The sequence below is a fragment of the Sander vitreus genome, chromosome 16 (genome assembly GCF_031162955.1).
Source record: "Sander vitreus isolate 19-12246 chromosome 16, sanVit1, whole genome shotgun sequence".
In the NCBI taxonomy this organism is placed as follows: domain Eukaryota; kingdom Metazoa; phylum Chordata; class Actinopteri; order Perciformes; family Percidae; genus Sander; species Sander vitreus.
The window spans coordinates 16,410,993-16,432,442 of NC_135870.1; the positions used below are offsets into that span (position 1 = coordinate 16,410,993).

Below are 21,450 nucleotides of genomic sequence, written 5' to 3' on the forward strand. Positions count from 1 at the left end.
CTATTTCCCCGCGCACACACACGCGCATACGCTTTTTCTGTTCTTCTGGACATACAGGACCATAAATGAGTGTGTCACTAGATTCAAATAGAGAATACACGATGACTTTTACATTTACATATATATAGTAAAATGGTATATGCACATACTTAGTTTATAGAAAAAAGGTACCACAGTGAGTCCATACCATGGCAACCATGAATCCAGTGAGTGACATTTCTTACCACTTTATAGAAGAAGCAGTGACAACATTGTGAGAAAAATTATCATGCAAGTACTGTGTTTCACTGTACAGGACTTCCAAATCACACTGTGATGAACAGTAAGGAGGACGACAGGAAAAAAGGGACAAAAAAAGAAACTCAGAACTGGACTTGAAATTACAATGTTTAGTGCTTGGCGAGAGCTGGACCACTGTGCTACAGAGTGCTTCTTCCAATACAATTTGTGACAGTAATGGTTCCAACCTTATCTTTTCCTTGCTTTTGTTCCTTTCAGTGAACAGAGGTGACAGTAAAGTAATAATGAAAATGGATGTATACAAATATAGCTCTTTATGGTTTTCCATGCCTCTTATAATGACTTGATGATTTTCCAAAAAAGTTAATTAATTGTAATACAAACCTTGAACCTATATAAAGCTACTTGTGACTTCTACCTTTAGCTCGTCTCAGGGCTCCGTAAAGTAAAGTAAACATCTGGTGTTGCTATGAAAACACAGGCCAGTTTTATCAGTGTGGAGCAAGCCGAGCTGAACAGATACACAACGTTCCTATTCACAATATGAAATGTCAACAGCATCACCACTGACAGTACACAGACACATCTGGTCACTCTCAAACCAGAGCAATGACATTTATAGAACTGTGCATGTGTTCACACACGAGTGGATGAGTTGACTTCTCAAAGGTCTTCCAGATTCAGGCGTTGCCTGTTTGAGCTGGTGTGGGAGGTGCAGCAGTATTAATTTCATTAATGAAAACGGTGGCAACATTTTTGGCAAACACACAGACAAAAAAAAAACAACAACCTGTGACTACTTACTGTTGAAAAAACTGAGCTAAAATGAGATTTAAAAATAAAACACTGAAATCTATGATGGTTGTCTGTGCTACGTTCATGTGGTGTTGAAATAATCAGAAAAATTAGTTCCAAACTGGGAAAATTCACACTGCGATAACATTGTGAGATAGGGCATGCCTTGGTGGATGTCTGCACTCTCCGAGTGCCCTTTTAATTTTCATTAATCAACTAGTTGTTTTGTCTACAAAATATCAGAAAGTAACGAAAAAATGGCCCTCCGTTTCCCAGAGCACAAGGTGACATCTTCAAATGTCTTATCTTGTCCTACCACAAGTCCAAAACGCAAAGATATTCTGTTTACAATTAAATAAAACAGAATAAACAGCAAATCCTCACTTAGTAGCAGATAAATTTTCTGTTGATCATTGTTGAATTGTTCATTTTTAACATTCAATAATTTTTTTACCACTATGGTGCCAGAGCAGTTTGATCTGCAAAACCTATCATCTCTGAAAATTAGTACACATGCATCTATTAAAGTCCATTACAGACACCAGACTGATCTCTGCTGGTGTACCTTGCAGAACTATCACTGGCATTTTTCTTTTTTTACACTGATAAATAGTAAACAGTGTCTCTAATGTGTAGAGAATCTCATCACCTCTACATACATCCAGGGTTCTATCTGGATGCTGTCAGGGGACAGAAAAGATAAACACATATGATTGGTGGTCTCTCTTGGAGTAGACCTGCTGGGGGATTAAATTGTGGTGAAGCCACAGCCTCTCAATGAAAGTTCGCTGGGATCCAGGGAGAACAAGAGCAAGAGAGGAGAGAGATAAAGATGCTATGAGTAGTTGAAGAAAGGAAAAAAATGAGAAAAATGGAGAGAATTGGAAATGTGCATGAACAGGAGCAAGTAGGACGAAGAGAGTGGGCAAAAGAGCGAAACTATAAGCAGAATACGAAGCGGTGTAGGGGGACAGGGGGGAATCAGATGAACAACTACGGCAGATATTGAGCTGGCCCCTCGGGCAAACAGACTCCACCAGAGGCTGCTCCTCATTTTCTCTTTGGCTGTCCCTCTTTAAGCCACTGCCCGCTGGCCTGCCACACTGGCAATTACCTCCTCAACACACCTGGCAGCAACAGTGTCTGTGTCTATGCACACAGTTACCTTACAGCCAACACTCTGTGCCTGAGGGGGGTAAGCTCTCTTCCAACATGGCTTGGCCACTTAGGATTGTATGCACATGATTATACTGCATGCACACAAACACAGACCCAGATACAAACACCCTGCCAAAAAGCATATAACAATGTGCCAGTTCCCATTCGATTCTCATTATCAGAGCAATTCAGTGATAAACAACAACAACACCAATTCCCTCCCTTTGTTTCTCTCTCATGGCATTTTCCTTCTCATTTTTCTTTAATTAAAATCATGTGTACACGAATGAGAAATATGCCGTCAACAAAAAATATATTCGAACAAAAAAGAATGCTTGTGTTGTCTTTAAAGCTTAAACGAAGCCCTGGATCTTCAAAACAACAATAACTGGCCTACAGAACAGTTTGCCCACCCTCCTCTGTCTCCCAGTGGGACTGAGGGCGACTGAGGGGACGACCATGCTTTTACATGCATGGCTGCGTGTCGCCTGTACGAACTGTAGATGCCAGCTTGTCCGTAAATCCTCTTGTGGCTTTGTCTTCCTTGGGCTCACACTGACCAATTATTACATTTCTACCTGCATCCACCGTCCATCTCATTTTGTACGCCTCCCGCCAGTATCCATTCTCCATTTTTCTTCTTCTCTCTTATTCACACCATCATCGTGGGTCATTAGTGTGCGATTTTGTATTTTTCTCCAGAGAAGGAGAGGAGAAAGGAGAAAAAAACTGGCAGAGGCCCGGCCTCATTAACACTGGTCCTGCACACAGACACCATCACCTCAATTTGGTTCCATAGTTACTGAATATATTTCTTCTACAAGTTAATGCATAAGGGAAAACACACACACACACACACACACACATAACATCCCATTTTCCCAACAGAGACGAAGGGAATCAGGCAGAGCATGAGAAACGAGGGATGAGAAGTGATTGAAAGATGAAGAAGAGATAGCAGAGCTGGGGAATTTGCTGAGATTAGCAGCATTTTTTCTCATCAGATAACCATCACATGAGATGAGCAGAGGAAGAGACAGAGTGAAGGGAAACTGGGAGGATTGACAAAAGCCAAGAGAGCGCATGCTAATTAGTGTTGGAGGAGCTTATTTTCACATTGTATTCCCTTTTAGAGTTTTGATTGAGATTGTCAGCCGTACTGATGTTGATGATGATTATAGCACAGTTGGAAGTGTTTCATCCAGCAGCCACAGTGCCAGCAGGATACCAAAATTCAAGACACACTGTCATTATTTCACCGGCAAAAAGGACCTTCAAATAATGGCTGGTTACAGGCCACAAATCTAACATTACAGCACAACCAAAATGTGCTGGCACTTTATATGAATAATAAAACACCAAATTAATATTTTCTGTGTTAGGGAGTTTTAGAGAACCCCAACACTAATGATCTACTACAAAAACCATCTGTAGTGTGATTTTAACTGAGAAAGCCCTGGGCTGGAAAAAGCTTCCCACTACAGTTTGGAATAAGATATTCTCTCGCGCACAAAGTCCAAACAGAGTCCACTGATTTACTTTATACAAGCTTACATCAATCTATGTATCTCACATGTATCTTCCACCTTGCTTGTCTTTTCTTTACCCTTTATTTATTGTCTTACTTTATTGTGGAGAAGGCTCTGACATCCACCTACATTTGCACATGCACGTCCAATTAAAAAATAATGAATGGTTTAGTGTATAAAATGTCAAAAAAACATTAGAGACTGCCCATCACAGTTTCACCAGAGCCCAATGTGATGTCTTCAATGTTATGGTTTTGGTGTTTTGTCTTGTCTTATTGTGGTCTGTTTTCCTGTCATTTTGTAGTTTTCTGTCATGTCTTGTTTCCTTCTGTTGTGTGATTATTGGTCTTGTTTTATGTTCTGTTTCCTGTTTTATTTTGATAGTCTGTTCTCGGTCTTGTCTTGTCTAGTTTTACTCCCTGTGTTTTCCCACTCTTGTGATTGCCTGATGTTTTCCACCTGTTTTCCAGCCCTTGCGTCACCTGCCTCTTGTTACCTCGTTACCCTCCATATTTAGTCTTTGTGTTCCCCTTGTCCTGTGTCAGATCATTGTATGTGTTTGTTCAGGTTGTGTTTCTGTGTGTCAGCTATTCTCTGGACTCCCTTGGTTATTTTTTGTGTTTTGGTTTAATAAATCCTCAACTTCAACTTTCTCCTGCCTGCCTGCCTGCTCTCTGCCTTTGGGTCCTCAACTTCACGGAACTTAACATTCAAATTGCTTGTTTTATCTACCTATCTATCTATCTACGCCCCCATGTCACGTCCGGTCAGCTTGCCAAGCGGGAAAAAAAAACAGAAAAAAACACACGTGTAGCCTGCTAGAGGTAACCCATTTCCTGATTGATTCTCCAGTGGCGGCGCTAATGGGCTAGATTACTACACACACAGTAGCAGAAGAAGACCAGCTACACACAACTAAGGGGGTAAGTGCGCATCCCCAAAGCGGACCTCCTATGGAGACGTTTTGATGCTAACAAGCCATCACCTGCCGTTAGCATTCCATTGACTGCCATTCATTTTAGCATCACTTTGACAGCGAATAACTTTACATCTGAAGCGTTTAAAGACTCTATTTGTCCATTGTTTATTTCTAAAGAAACACGACAATGTATAAAAGGCTGCATTACCTTGTAATACGACTTACTGTCGCATAGTAGAGGAATTACCGTATAGTACAGGAGAAGCTTGCAGGCAGTTTTGACTTACATTAGCTGTTTAAGTTTAATTACTAATGTTAGCAATAATTAGCCTGTGCCGATGTTATCTCCTTACATATACCTACGCTCTCGGTCTCTGCAAGATTCTGAATGATTGAGATTTCTCTTGGCACAGCTACCAGAAGACTTCCAACTTTCAGACAGTTGGTCTGGAGACCGGTGAGATCAGACTTCACTGGTCTCCATGGAAGTCTACGGCGTCACTTTGTCCATTCATTTTACTGGATGGAGACCCATCGGCAGAACTTGAACCCCATCCTCTTTCACTGAAGTCGCCGGTGTGGAAGTATTTTGGATTTCCAGTGAATTATGTTGACAACGTTTGCGTTGTCGACAAAAAAGCCACAGTTTGCAAGCTCTGCTATGTGTTTGTACCATATTCTTCCACTGGCAGCACGACTAACATGGCAGTTAACATGTGTGGTATATGTTCAACTGTTCGGAAATAGTTTAAGACACTTAATTGTTCAGAGAAGACTATGGACATTTTTTTTATTGTTTTTTGTTTGTTTTGTTGTGAACTTGAATGTCATCTTCTGTGAAGAAGACTGCAGTTACAAAAGAGAAACTAGATGGCAGGTTATAGATATAAGTTGTTACATTATGATGTTAATAAATGTTTTAAATTTGACAATGTAGTGTGGTACATTGCGAACAACAGGTCAGATATTATATTGCATAAAAGTCTAGTCTAAAAATGGCATAGCAACCTGTGCTTTAAAAATGTAAAAATCGAGAATCGAATCAAACTGTGACCTTAGAATCAAAAATGTAATCGAATCGAGGATTTGGAGAATCGTGACACCTCTACCATCTATATCATGCAGTGTTAAAATAATCAGGTGCTGACGGATCCTTAATAAGGTAATGGGCTTAAGTATGTATCATGTACTAGCTATGTGCGTTAGTTCCAGCTCTTGCCCTGCTGTCACATGCCATACTCTTCTTTTTCCAAACCAACAACTGTTCAGACGTTTCTATGCACTCCAATGGAGCAGACCTACTATAAAGCTAATCTTGTGCAGGTACAAATATGGGTGATGTTTCTGGCAGCTGAGTTTCTGTGTCATTCTGAAGTTATTTTAGAGCATCACTGTTGATTTATCTCTCTCATAACTTTTCCGAGGTATGGTATTTTTGCTCTCATGAATGCTTTTCTCACCAATGCTATTTCTGATCCATATTTTAACATCATACACCTGAAAAGGGCTGTTTGTTTGTCTGTATTTTATTTGTACTAATTTGTGTGTGGCTGGCTCCGGGGTTATTGGTGCCATAATGTTTGCATCTGGGAAAACATCTGCAAAAGTCTGTGGTAATGAGCTGGACAAACACGCACACCAGCAAACACAAATAATGAAACTCATAGGAGCAGGCGGCGCACAATGAACAAAATGGATGCAGAATCATGCTCTCATACACCTCTCTCTAACAATCTCTGTTGTGAAGAAGCATGTATTGTGTAAACAAGTGCTTGCTGACGGAGATGTCGGTTTGCCTGGCTATTTCTCTACAATGGTGAGACAGCAGGACAGAGAAAGACAGATTGAGAGACAAGCGATCAGAAACACAGACAGTGCTACAAGCAGAGAGAGGCATGCTGAGACAGAGAGAGGTTGCATAGAAAAGCTCCCACATGTTCAAAGGAGACAGCAAGATTCTCTACAAACTTCTGTGTATTTCCTTTCCATGTCCGTTTCTCACATTAACTTTACTATTCACCCCTCCTCCAAATTTACAGCATCTCATTTCCCCACCTATTTCCTTATTTCCACTCTTTCTTTTGATCCTTTTTGTGCTGCCAACAGAGCAGTTACAATGCTTGTATATCCAGTATAGCACACTTTAACAGACTGGACTGCAAACAGGCTGTCTAAAATAGATGTAGCAAATGTTTTAATGTAATCTGGGCTGAAAAAGCAGGGTTGAGGGTCTTCTTTTAAAGCCACATAAATAAGTGTGGCACTGTGTGTGCTCATAGTTTTGCTGATAGTAAGTAGTTATGACCTTTGCCTTTTAAAACATAAACAAGTTGCTACACATAAAAAATACTACCTTCCAGCTGCAGGATTTCTGTGACAATTTAAATCCATCAGGCATATTATAATTAGTACCACAAATATGCCAACAAAAACAATGGATTAGATTAAGATAAACAAACTGACCATCCTGATAATTAACCTGACTAACTTTCAGTGTGATACCAAGCAGTCCAGTATACAACCTTAGGCTGTGAGGGCTTTTCCTTTCCAACATGAACTGATTGATTTCCCTACGAGAAATAAACAAGGATTTCTTTCTCCGATAAGAACTTTCATTTCTTTCCAGATAAGACAGAGGTCTACATTCACATACCTTTCTAGAATTAAGGAAGTAGTTATTGTGCAGATAAGACATGCAAAGAAAAAGAAAACAATAACAGTAACCAGGGTTTGAAAGTGGTCAGAATATGAGGAGCAGGATAACAAGTCTGATGGAAAACTGCAGACAAACGGAAAGAGAAACACCTAAAAGGGAAACCTCTTGGTTACACTGTTCTCCTCCTCCTGGTTTTAGGGCCGAGGCAAAGGTTGGACACTGACCCCTCCATTTCTTGTAACGTTTGGTGTTCTATGTGGACACCATTTATCCAGATCTGAGTGAGGTCCAATGGCACTACTGTGAAGGCTGCATTCAACATGCCCTGCAGCCAAACAAACTTGTGTTTCACTGAGAGTTGAGAGACATGCCCAGAGAAGTGTACAGTTGCCTTTGCTAGTTCACTGTGAGGCTTTAATGGCTTACATAGCGGAGGAGGCTGTGCCTGATTGCTTGCTCCCGAATTGCGGAAATAATCAGCCAGTCATCAAAATATGAGGAAGTGACAGGGCCACTACCAAACACCTCATACATTTTGAGGGCTTGGGAATCCTGAACCCTACAAGACCATACACTGATGCTCCTGGCCACAAATGCAAACGGTATGTATTCATGTACCCACAGACCATTAAAGGTGATGAAAACAAACCAATCCCTGTAAGCAAAGATGTAAACAACATATTTTAAAGTAGCATTAGGAAGTGCAAGGCTTTTAGAAACTGCAATAGCCCTCTCAAGTTGAGGTTGCAGGTAAGCCAGTCATCCTTTTTATGAATGGAACTGCTTTGGTGGGATCACCAATCACCACCAACCAATCCTTGAGTTATGAACCTTGCAGCAATAGCAATAAACAAACAAGCAATGCTAACTTATCAGTACATTGAAAGGAACAAAGAGTGGTAGACTAGTGAGGGGCTCTTTTAATAGAAATGTAAAGGAAAAGTTAATACTAAGAGAAAGCAGCTAGTTTGTTAACCGTTCCACAGATCTTGAGACTGAACTTGTTGTAATGAAATGCTGTTTTACAGTATTAGTAGTACAATTGTTTTCCCCACTCACAAATTATTAAGTTTCATCAGCACAAAAACACGCACAACTGAAGACAGCCATAGACTACTCAAAGGTAATAGCGTTCATGCACTACAATATACAGTAGTAGAGACGTGACCAGGAGTAAGTGACATGCTTTAGATATTGTCTGCATTATGTCTCATTAATGCAGGACAATGCAGCGGGCTCGACACATGCTGATAGGATATTAGAACAAAGACCACCAGGGATATGGTGTCAGGTATGTACTGCATCTGCGTGATGGTGATGGTGGGAAGGTGCGTCTCTCAAAGCCAAAAAAGGTTTATGTACACACTGTATAGAATGTATATGCCTTGATGGCTACTTTTAATTAACAGGCCTGAAAACACTGTCAGGAATTGGCTCATTAAAACATCATACATTTATTTAAAACTATGGCTCTCGATTCTTGTTCTCAGAACTAGAACTTCTGTTATTGTTATTTTCAGGGACACGGGGGAACAATCCCATTTTAATGACCACATATTTTGTATATTGAACATGGATGAATAGATCAGTCGCCCGAATAAGAGAGCATGATTCTACTCGGTATCTCAGTAGACACACACCGACTCCACTAAACACACATGCACCAAAGCAATTACTTCTCCTACTGACTGCCACGCTGATTTCCCAGCTGATCTCAACTTATGCACCCGGTCTGTTCCAATTTCTCTTTACCTCCTATTTCTCTTATGTTTTACTGCTGTTTTATTAACACCTTGTTCAGTCTTTCAGTATATTTGGTAATACATTTGATTCTGTCTATCACGTTCCATTTTGGTTGTCATCCTTATTTGTCTATGTCTGTTTATTGTGTCTTCTGTTATGAGATGCTGATGTAAGCCATTTCGGTTTTTATTTTATTTACAGAACTTTAAAACATCCAACAATGAGATTAACAAGTTTTTCTGCATCAATGTTTTCTTTATAAAAGACCTTCATTGAAAAAGAAGATGCTCAGTGTGATGACTAATTACTGTAGGTCCACTTCTGCCACAATAACAATGTTCAACAGTCCAATGGCAATTTCCTTTAATTACATCTTTGCTTCTTTTGAAAGCCTGCATTCAAAAGTGCATCAGTAATGTCCACTATAAGAAACCAAACACACTCTATATATGATGCATAGAATGCAGAGAATGAAGCTTTAAAAAATGAGGATGAATGACCATGCTTTGGTTTATTGATGAAAATTGGTATTCTAATCCATATCATCAGCAGGACGAGGTCAGGTCAAGTTTTGAACCCAGTCATTGATTTCTGTGACCTCTGATGAGCTCCTCTTAGTTACCATTTTCACATTTGTCTTCTTTATATTTACACAGGCTTCCCTGTGATCCTGTCATCAAATATAATTCTAAAACAACAGAACTAAGTGTTCACTGCATGCCTTGAAGAAAGATGCTCGGTTACCCTGCATATGTTACACTGTGGTTGTGTCTTGACTCGGTGCAGGTGCAGGACAGGGGAGGTCGAAGCACAGAGTATTGATGAGATGACAGAAAGCAGAGGAAACGCTGATGTTGCTTCTGGAAAGGAAATAGATAACATTGACAGGGGAGTGCAACTCCCCTCGGTCAATTATTAAAATGGAGAATAGCCGTTTGTGTGCACAATTTCTGCTGACGGTGGAGAGACTATCTATCTATCTATCTATCTATCTATCTATCTATCTATCTTATGTGCTTAGCATTGGTCATCTCAGACACACCTGTCATATATATGGGTTACCTTACTTTTAACTGAAAACGTCGCCGCCATACACGTGCACACACGTGCGTGCACACACACACACACACACACACAGTCCTGCGTCAGCATGGGGAATAAATAGACTATGCCAGAACTGAAGCATGCTACAACTGTGTGTGTGTGTGTGTGTGTGTGTGTGTGTGTGTGTGTGTGTGTGTGTGGTAGGCTCCTGCTGTGCTGATTTCAGCAGGAACAGATGGTCCTTCCATGGCTCTGCCGAGGCTTCACAGTCCATAGTCATAGGGAAGACTTGTGAATGTGTGTACAGTGTGTGTCCCTCTGTTTTTTACCATTAATCTACCACACTACTGTACCTACTTTACATACTATTGCGTGTGCGCGCGCACACACACACACACACACACACACACACACACTGACACTGACACTGATTGTTGCAGTGTAAGTGATATCCTAGTGGTCTTTGGCCTAGTTGTCTGTCCATTGACACTTAGCAGCTTAATCCTGCTTGAAAGGCTCTTCATTGCTAAGCTCATGTTTGCCAACACACAAAGCTGTCACACCCCCACCCCCTTTGTGTGTGTGTGTGTGTGTGTGTGTGTGTGTGTGTGTGTGTGTGTGTGTGTGTGTGTGTTTTTGTCCGAGCAGGTTTGTGAATATGTAAGTGGCTATAAACACTTGTCACATAAACGCCAGCTGTCAAATTTAAGTAAAAAAAACAGTGTGGGCTTTTGCTGCTGCATCCTACTAACCAGACGGATCTGCAAGCTCATGTTTAATTTGCTCTAGCAGATACATCTGGTACACCTCCCGTCTGAACGTATCCATATCCTGACCGTGCCAATCACAAGCGTTTATCTCATATGAAGCGGGTTTGATACCATGACTAACAACTTGCGGAGCCTTTGCGTTTTACGCAAAATACGTGATGACATCGGGAACACAACGCGAGCATAAAGTAGCTAGCTTAGTAAAGAGGAGCACTGTTGAGGCATTTTCGAAAACAACCAATATAGCTGCAGCTAATGTGGAACTTTGTGTTGAAGTACTATTTTCAAATTCTGAAATGTGTCACATGTTTCGTTGCTCTGATTAGTTGCAGGTCCATTCAATTAAGTCCAGAGGCATTTTGGTCTACTTCTGTTGTTAACACCCCTTGGAAATCAGAACTTAACTGAGAGGTTTCCAGACTATCACTATTATTTAATAATACATAAATAAATATACAAAAAACAAATGAATAAATAGCAATTTAAGAGTGTTACCAAAACACATCGATTTACCATCAACTCATTCATAGATTTTGAAGCAAGGTTACATAGGCCTAGGTACAAAAAAGTGAGGGCGGTAGGGAGGAACAAAAGAGGTGAGATTAAGAAAGAAAGAAAAACTTATATCTATAGAAACTTTGAAGATGGATTGTGTGTAGATTTGACCTTAAACCTTATGTTTGGTCCAGCGGTATCGATGACAAAACAACTATCTTGATATGCTGTAAATATATTGAAACAATGAGTTTCAAAGCTGAGGTAAGGTTAAAGCCAATAAAAAGGGTTCACAGAGACATCCAAACAGGTCTCTCAAATAATTTGGAGAAAATTGAGAATTGATTGTCAGAAGTTGTCTATGTAATGTTGTTACAACCCTCCCAATTCTGAAATGTTACGAGTTGTGAGCACACGAGGACAGCTAGGGTTGTCCAGATGTGGACTAATTCCCTAATGGGCTTCTACTCACTTCTACACAAACACACACACACTGGCAAGCAAGCTGGCGCGCGCATGCACACACGCACGCACACACACACACACACACACACACACACACACACACACACACACACACACACACACACACTAGAGCTTGATATCCCAGAGGTATGTCCATTCTCTATTTATCTCTGTCCATTTTCATTAATAAAAGCAGTAGTGTGGGTGGGAGGTGGTAGCAGATGAGCAGATTAGCGTGATGTATTACGAAAGCCAAATCACATTGAAGGATCAAGTATTTTTAAGAAATTAATTTCACAGGATGGACTCAGAATGACGTAATCTCAGTTTTGGGCATTAATAAACAGAACAACTTCAGTGACTTGGGATAGTGCATCCTGGCATTCTGTCTCTGTGTGTTTGTCCAAGTTTTTATCATTTTCACTCTCTTTAGCTGTTGTCTCGACTGTCTGTCTCTCTGTTCCCTCTATAAACAGAGAAGAAAATCTCTTGAATACAGATTGATTCCTCCTTTAGCTGAAATGACTGAATTCATGGGCTTTGCCAAGTATCGATTTCAGGCAGAATTCAGCAGAAAAAAGTAATTTTTCTGTAATGCTATTTTTTCAAATACAGCTGACTAATAATAAAATACTTTGACTAGACAAAGTAAACTTGTTTGTGTTCTTATCCTGTGTGAAATTATTCCTAACATGCGTGCTACATTAGGCAGCTCTGTGCATTCAGCTTTAGCTGGAGCTGATCAGTGACTCCATTCATTCCAGGTCAATTTGGGCAGTGTATTCGATGTGGATGTTTCATTACACACTTCCTTCCTGTCTGTCTCTCCGACTCTGGGGAGAAGACGGAGGGACCGAGAGGGAGAAAGGAAGGAACAGTAGAAGAGAAAGAAAAAGAGAAGAGGAAGGGCGTAATTAAAGGGGATGTATACGGTGAGAGAGAGGGAGAAAAAGCGTAGGGGAGGTTAGAAACGAGGGAATAAGAGAGGGAACTGTGTGAGTGCAGTGGCTGGAGGGTGAGAGATTAGGAAGATAGAAATCAGGATAACATAAAGGAATGAGAGATGGTGAAAAGGGTTGAATGACAGGATGTTACTGTTTAGATAAGAATAATGGAGCCATAAGGTAGGATGTGCGAGGCTATAGAAAAAGAGTGAGGGATAATAGAAACTGCAAGGGAAGAAAGTGGAAAACTGAGAAGGACGAAAATGGATGAAGAGAGAACTTGTTTCCAAGATGGGGACAGAGAGGAAGGAAGGGGAGGCAGGGATGAAGAGAAAGAAAGGATGAAGAGAAGTGAAGGGAGACAAAGAAGAGCCAGAGAAGCCATGGCTGAAATTATTCATTTCAACTGTCTTTTTCACACTTGTTTTATATTAATATTAAAACAAACTTTTCCTAGCCACAGGAACAGGACTTGCCATTAATAATTCACAATTCCATAATTATCATGGATTTACAAAATTGTATTTCCTGCACTTTTAGTGTGTCTTGCCCAAGGTCACCTCCATTAAAACCACAGATTAAGAATGACAGATTAAAGGATAATTCCAATCATTTTAAATCCAGCAGGGCTCCAGACTAACTTTTTGCCTTGGTTGCACTGGTGCACCTAACTTTTTTATTTATTCACAAAATGTAGGCGCACTCAAATTTTTCCTTGCGTTGCCGTTAACGCTGAATGGTGATACACAATATATAGCTCTGTATTTTTTTACAAAGTGGGCTAAATGTTCAGTTTTAAGTCAAAGCCACTTTTCACAAGCTCTTTCATTAAAACAGATTGATTAAAATAAAATGCAAAGAAAGGGCTCCTTCACTTGTTTTCAACAACAATAACAGACTGATTAAAAGAGAGAGAGGACGCCCAAATAGCTCAGTTGGTATATATAGAGGTTTGACACTGACCTGCGTCCCTTTCCTGCATGTCATTCCCCCCTCTCTCTCCCCTTTCATGTCTTCAGCTGTCCTATCAAAATAAAGGCCGAAGTCTTAAAGAGATCCAAACACAGGCACGGCTTTAAAGAAGGAATGGGTCATGTAACGCAACATTAAACCATATCGATATAAACGACATTACTTCGTTCGTGGAGAGGCAGTGGATGTGAGGACGTTAGGTGCACCGGTGCGACCTAGGAAAAATCTTAGTCACACCCTTACAAATTTTGGTCGCACTCTAGAGCCCTGTCCAATTTCAATAAGGAAGGTCTAATTACAAGTTTAGATGATACAAATAATGAATTTGTCCTTTGTCATTGAGGACCAAGTTAAATGTAATTACCCATTTCAGAGGAGGCATACAAACACCTCAAAATAACCAACATGTGCAATATACACCCTTCTGGAGCTGATGTCTAACAGCTCACTCTGTCAGTACAGCACTCTCTTTTTCAAGATTCAGATTTCTCCTCACTTTATCTTCCTTCTTTTTCAATAATCTTCCTCCTTCAGCCTCTTTTGTATGTGTTAAATGTCCAAAGGTTCAACTGTAACAGACATGGTCACTGACAAGCAAGAAAGTTAGAACAGAAAACAGAAAAAAGATGGAAAAAGATCCTTAACTCAGTCCCTGGGTTTAGTGTTTCTCAGCAATCAGGTCACTTATTTTACATCAGTGCTTAATTGAACTCTGTGCCAAAAGGACCAAAACAACATGTGACTCACAAACTGCATCTGTTCTACTTCTAGATTCTCTGTGTGTGTGTGTGTGTGTGTGTGTGTGTGTGTGTGTGTACACGTGTGTGAGGGAAGCATTAGATTGCAACAGGGCATGAGACAAAGGAGGGAGAAGAGAGTGAGAAAGAGATTCAGCATCAACTTTTCCCCTTGGGATTGGTCGCCATGGCTACGGAAGCATTTTCAGTTGAACGTGGGACAAACATAACGAAGAGTGAGAAAGACAGAGTCCGAGAGAGAGATAACATGGCGGCACAAGTGTGTTAATGTAGATGTAATGTAGATAAAACAGTCTTAATAGTATAAAAAAGATAGAATAGAAATGATTGCAGAGTATTGTACTATACATATAAGTGTATCAATGTATTAACTTCAATCTGACTGTCATCTAAACATTCAGGATGCAGTTACAAAAACACTTCTGCCGTATAAAGCACTGCAGCTAGGTAACCACGAGATACTGGATCTCCAACAGAAAACACGTAAGACGGCAGGAAAAAGCAGTGACCCAATACGCCCTCCATGAACTCTAATGGAAAACAGAGACCAATGAGAACAAAAAGCATCAAGAGACCATAACATCTCATCTTACAACCAGACAATCAGACTCCATCTATATTTCAAAAGCTACGGAAAACTGTGACAATGGGCCGTCGTGATCTGAGATTAGTGGAGGGCACCTTTAATGAGGAGGGATCGTGTTTCCATGCTGGCATGCTTACTGCAGTATCACCTGAAGGCAATTTGTCCGAATTCTGTAACAAACCTTGAGAAAGAGTAATTGAACTTGTTCATCAAATCCTGTTTTCTTACAAGTCTCATCGTCTAACCAAGGGAGTGAATTTAACTGGAACCTTGAATTATTGATTGTCTTTTTAATGGACCAAGTGTCATCTTTTATGTTACACAGCAGCATTGTTGGGGTCTGATTGACAAGCAGCCACAAGCATTAATAAAGAAAAATATCTATTCACTTAACAACTCCCTTTCACTTCAACTAATTTGAGGAACGTTCTATGTGCCATGACTTTGCGATGTTTTACTTGTATCAGCAGTTTGTTGATGATTTACTTGATGTTACTGAAAACAGTATGTGGGCAAAAATTGTGCTCAACACAATAAAAGACTGTGAATTTTTCTCTGCAATAGGTTTGTCAATATTTGCATAAAATACAGCCAATTTTACTGTTCATGAATTATGTATGGAGACTAAAGAGAAGAGACTTGTAAAGGCTGGTTTTGCTTGACAGTATTGCAATGGACCTACCAAGTGTGTGTGTGTGTGTGTGTGTGTGTGTGTGTGTGTGTGTGTGTGTGTGTGTGTGTGTGTGTGTGTGAGTGAGTGTGAGTGTGTGAGAGAGAGAGAGAGAGAGAGAGAGATGTGCTCTGCTGCGCTCACCGGCAAAGTCACTGCTTTCTCAAGGACACTGCGGCTAAGGGGCAAGAAAGAGGAAAGAAAAGACACACGGGAAGAGAAAGCAGGAAGGAGGCAGAAAGAAATAAAGACATTTAGTGATAGAAGGCCAAGTACCATAAAGAAATATTACCAATATAAAAAAAATTACCAAGGATAAGGCAGCAGATGAAAAGTGTGACAAAAAGAGAAGCAGATGGAAAGAAACGGGACTACGCTTCTATGTGAAAGTGAAAATATTTCTTTACACTATGTGGAGTAACCAGAAAACACTGTTTGACCTATTACCTTGAATCTGTTAAACAAAATACAAACTAGGGCTACAGCTACAGATGTTATTATCAAATAATGTAAAATAATATATACATTATTCTTTTTTTGTTTAATCAATTAATCATTAAGTTTAAAACATGTGAAATAAAATATGAAAAATGCCAATCACAATTTACCAGAGGTCAAAGTGGCATCTTCAATTTACAGTAGTTCAAACTAACGTGTGGTATTTTGACTTAAACAAATGATTTTAAATGGTATATTAATCTTGATATTTGATCTCAAAATCAAACTTTTCCCGAACCCCGTGGGGAGGAGGGCCACAACATCATGGCCACCAACAAAACTCAGCAAAGATTGTTCTTGCTCGGGCTTTAACTTCTGGATATTCGGCAGCGCTGCCACAACGGACCGAATGGCTTCGCTCGCATCTTTCTCCGCCACCATTACGGAACTACAACTCTAGCGCACGGCCTCAACGTCATCATTCTCAGCCACTCCCTCTGTTCGCTGATTGGACCGCCAAAAATGTGGCTGGAGAAAACCCAAGACTATACCACAAACCCAGACGTAGTACTGAAGGGAAATGAAAATTGAGCGTAAGTACGTAGGAGGGCGGAGCCAGGCTAGGGCTGTGTATGAACACCAGCTGTTTTTCAGCGCACACACAGACTGTGAGGAGATAATTGCTGAATTTAACAAAAAGTGCATTAGATTACAATCGCAGACTCCACCTTTAATGTCTATATAGATTTTCTGTGGTTCTTAAATTCCTCATCTAATCCTTACAGCAGCAGTAGTACAAACACGTGACACCAACAGGCCACCACAGACAACACAGAGAGTCCACTGAGCAGCAGCAGACATGGTATAGTTATGTTGTGCACACTGAGGAGTCTTTCCTGACTGGTTCAGTCTTAACAGCGATCCACTAAAACCTCTACAGCAATCAATTATTTACACATAAACACAAACAGGCAGACCCCAAAACACTCCCACTGAGATGATAGCGGGGAAGGTTGCTGAGTGAATTGCATAAAAGCTACTTTACATACACAAGTAGGCAGTTTACCAAAGCAGTGAGTGAACTCAGCAACCACGTGGACCACAGCCCCGGATCAGCTGTGATCAAAAATGGTGTCTAACCTAAAGGCCTCCTCATGTCCGCCTGTAATACTAAGGACCAGACCACAAGATGAACGTGGGGCTTATTCAGATACACAGATGGGAAAGGCAGAAATACATGCATAGAGGCGTACAGAATACATTTAGGTGAGCAGATAGACAAAAACAGAGAGACAAAACAGAGAGACAAAAGTGTTAGGCTTTTACAAAAACTAGAGTCGTAGATATGTGTTGTTTTCTGGCTGATTAAGCTGCTCTGTAAACAATGAGCCAACAATCCTGCAGCAGACTGAATACAGTACACAAAGCTATACAGACGGAGAGATGAAAATGGATTCCATTATTGTTTTCACTCACCTCCCTCTGTCCTACAATCGGTTTATCTGCCTTCTCTTTCAGCGTCTGTCAGCCAGTGTGTCTGTCTGGAGTCACAGTGTCAGAGCAGGCAGGGTTTAGTACCTGAGAAGACAAAGGTTCAAAGGTCAGTTAACATCAGTGCGACATCACTTAAGGATCATGTTCAGCTTGACACCCTGACCAGCTGCCATCAAAGGGGGAGTAAAAACAATGAGGTGCAAATACAAATATGCTTGTGTACTTAATGTAAGTATCATGCATTTCATGCGCACTCACACTCACACAAACACACACGCATATGCACTTACACACTCCACTGCTATCTAACTAAGGCAAGAGAGAGGGAAGTAGAGAGCTAAACAGACGCTGAGAGATGAGAGGTTGAAAGACTAACACCTCCATTAGGGAAGTGCATATTTAATCTCTGTGCGATAAGAGTCATTATTTTGCATTAAAGTATGACTGATTCACTTGTGCACACAGCAGACCCTCATTGGTATATTACTTCCGACTCTCCTTCCTGAAAACATCGACTGTAAGGGCAGTGGAGGACTGGTGAGGGCAGAGGGGACAGGGCTAGGAAAATGAAAATAACATTGGAAAGGAAGCATGGATAAAAGAGAAGAGTAAAAGAAGAAATCATAAGAAGAAACAGAAACACAGAAGTGTACAAACACTCACTGACCAGAACATTGAGACCCTGCCCCTGAAGAAGTTGGCCCTCCCTTTTCTATTTGCATATGTGCCACTCTTAAGAATACATGCATGCAGCATCAATTCCATTTACACATTTGCTTTCCATGCAAACAGATTACAGAGAACGAGCCTGAAACATATAGCACTGTATCAAAGATTTCCAGAAAATGCTGCAGTTTATTCCTCTAGGACTTTGAGAAAAACACTCTCTCCCAAGCTTGTATAGGGCATTGTTCTTTATATGCCCAGCATGGCATTGGGGAAGGTTTTTTTTTACTTTAATTCATTGGGATGGAAAATTAATTTACCAACAGACAAATAGTTTAAATAAATTAAAGTGGTTTAAGCTACTTCTATTCTCAATTCAAACCTACCATTGTCTTAACTACCATTGTCATTTGATACTTTACTGTGAAACAAAGCTACAGTGACACTTAAGAACAACTTAAGAGCTACTGGCTGCCCTGTAAAGCACTATTATATCTTCTTTTACATTTTACTTTCTAAACATTAGTATAATTAGGTTGTGGTTTTTAGAGAGGCCACAGTGTCCGCTTTATTCTATTAGCTAAAACATCTATAGGCACCATGTGTAGCAAGTCTGACAGTGATGATCCTGACAAACTTGATACAGCCAACACATACTGTGAGACACAGTCACACAGCCAAGACAATCAAATACCACATCTACAGTATTTGCCTTGTGTTGTTTGGGGAAGTGGTCACACCTTGTATAATAGAGCATAACTGAGGTGGGTGTTGGTTGGTGTAATGGATGTGTAGTCCTCCAAGACAAACTGGTTCCCAGTCACATTCTAACTGCAAGTCTATTCACAACTCTGATACACACACACACACACACACACACACACACACACAAACAAATCAGACATACACACACAGCTTCAGATTTGTATGTGTTTAAAAAAAAAAAGGTATGTTTAAAAAAAAATTAACAATTTTTCGATAGAATTCAGTTGTAAAACTTTTGAGACCAGTGCGTGTATGTATGCAAGTTAGAGTCCTACGGTAGGTTCACTCACACACACACACACACACACACACACACACACACACACACACACACACACACTTCTTGTACAACTAGCAAATCAAAAAGGACAGACAAGCAAAAGATGGATCATCATTGTTTGTCAGCAATCTGCAATAGTAATTGCAGTTTGATAAAAAATATTATAAACTGTACATCATATAGGCCTATTAAATATGGAATCTGAATATTGATCAGATCACAAACAAAACTGCTGTATAAAGCCACACTGAATTGAGTGATGTTAATATTATATCTAAAGATAATCTCTATCTCGTTATTCTTCACAGAAAATCGGGCAGATGTATTAGGCAAAGGCAAAGCATGGCCTGAGGTCAGACTTGAAAATAATTTTTCACACCTCTAACAGGCGTGGTGAATCAGTTTTAAAGATTAATATTAATTAAAAAACTCATACACAGATTTTTATATCTTCCCTCTGTACTGTAGCAGAGCACTTGAGCGAGAGGTTAATGGAGACGTACTGTCAGATAATGGTCTCCAGTGACTGACACGTGTTCTCAATAGAGTGCTCACGAGAAAGAAAAATAAACCTTCAGCCGACAGTATAATCTAATTTGCCCATTCTTCACATGTCATTTGTAAACCATTACTGATAGTGAGAAATAAGAAGCAAGGTGTCAAACTGAGAAGCACTGGTGCAATGGAGCATGAACAAAGACATTATTTAATACTGCAGTAGGTGGTACAGTATAAGAACCTGACTAGGTACATAAAACACAACCTGTAAGAATTTGAGCTTGTTAGTGAGAGATTGCCAGTGTCGCTGATTGTCATTTTTTAATCAGAGAAGCTGGAAGAAATGTAACAGAAAACACACATTTGTGAACATATAAACGTAGACACAAACATGGAAATCTACACAAAAACCCATGGGTTAACTGTTTACACAAATGTACATGCCACCATAAACACACATTTTGAGGGGTCTGATGTGTCTGTCCATCTTACATCTACTAAGGGTTGTGCATTCTGGTCCATATGCTGCATGAGACCCATCAGCTTGATGACAAAAAACAGGGCAGAGCATTCTCCATCTACCTCCTTGAATAAAGCTAAGCACTCTCCAGCTCTATGAGTCAACCCCACCATTAAGCTGTTCATTTCCATGCGTATGAATCATGGTATGAATAGGATCATTCTCACCCACAGCCCCTGAATTCATGGTAAACATTTCACGACCCTCGCAATGTCAGAAATCTATGTATGGATTCTAGTGAGCACAGGTGCCTTCGCAATACCTTTGTCTCTGGTGAATCACTCAGAGAGTTCCTGATCAAAGGGGCTGTTTAATCAGCTGGAGCCTTCACAGCGTAATGTGTGGTGATGTAGCCATTAGCCAGACTAGTAGAGTGCTACAGCCAATAGTAATAAACATAATCAAGTGTGAACATTACATAAAAGTGGATGTTTAAAAAACAATGCTACCATTTTTTGCTTCAGTTCTATTGTGCTGCACAAATGTGTTCTCTGAACATCATTACAACTGAAGCTGCATTACTGTCAACAATTCCCCAGGTTTCCTGAGCTTTACAGTGTGTTGGTTGTCTGGTTGTTATCTGCTTTATTTTACAATACAATAACCTGACTTTACTTTGTGTTGTCTCTAACCACCATTGCATTATGTTTGGTACAGCTCCAGGCCTTATTATTATTAGCATGAAGCTAATCACGAAATGCTGCTTATCTAGTCATTTCTTAATCACAATCTTAATCAGATTATTGTATTAATATTACAGACAGTGAAAATGTGGTAAATCTTTAACTTTCAGTCTAAGTGAGATTGACGTGTCATGGAAAGTGCATTAGTTGATCTCACTGTAAAACACCAGAGTGCTTTCATAAAAATATAATAGACCATTCTGTCTAATTGTACATTAGTTTTGCTATTCAATTTGTGAAATAAAATTAAACTGACAATCCCTTTTTAATATTCATACACTCTAATAGTAATTATGATGTGAGGGAGTATGCCTAACCTCATTCTCAATTTAAAAATATTACATGTAATCCTAATCCAGATA

General features: G+C 40.0%; 1 protein-coding gene across 4 annotated transcripts in view; it reads right to left on the reverse strand.

Moving 5' to 3' along the window:
* The window catches only part of strbp (spermatid perinuclear RNA binding protein), an 84,997-nt gene that overhangs the window by 37,913 nt on the left and 25,634 nt on the right, over positions 1–21,450 (reverse strand). For 3 of the 4 annotated variants that reach the window (XM_078272316.1, XM_078272317.1, XM_078272319.1), the window contains exon 2: positions 17,659–17,760. The exons of the other annotated variant lie outside the window; for it this stretch is intronic. The gene's annotated coding sequence lies outside the window, so the exon portion shown is untranslated. The remainder of the gene's footprint in view (positions 1–17,658; positions 17,761–21,450) is intronic. 4 annotated transcript variants of the gene reach the window in all.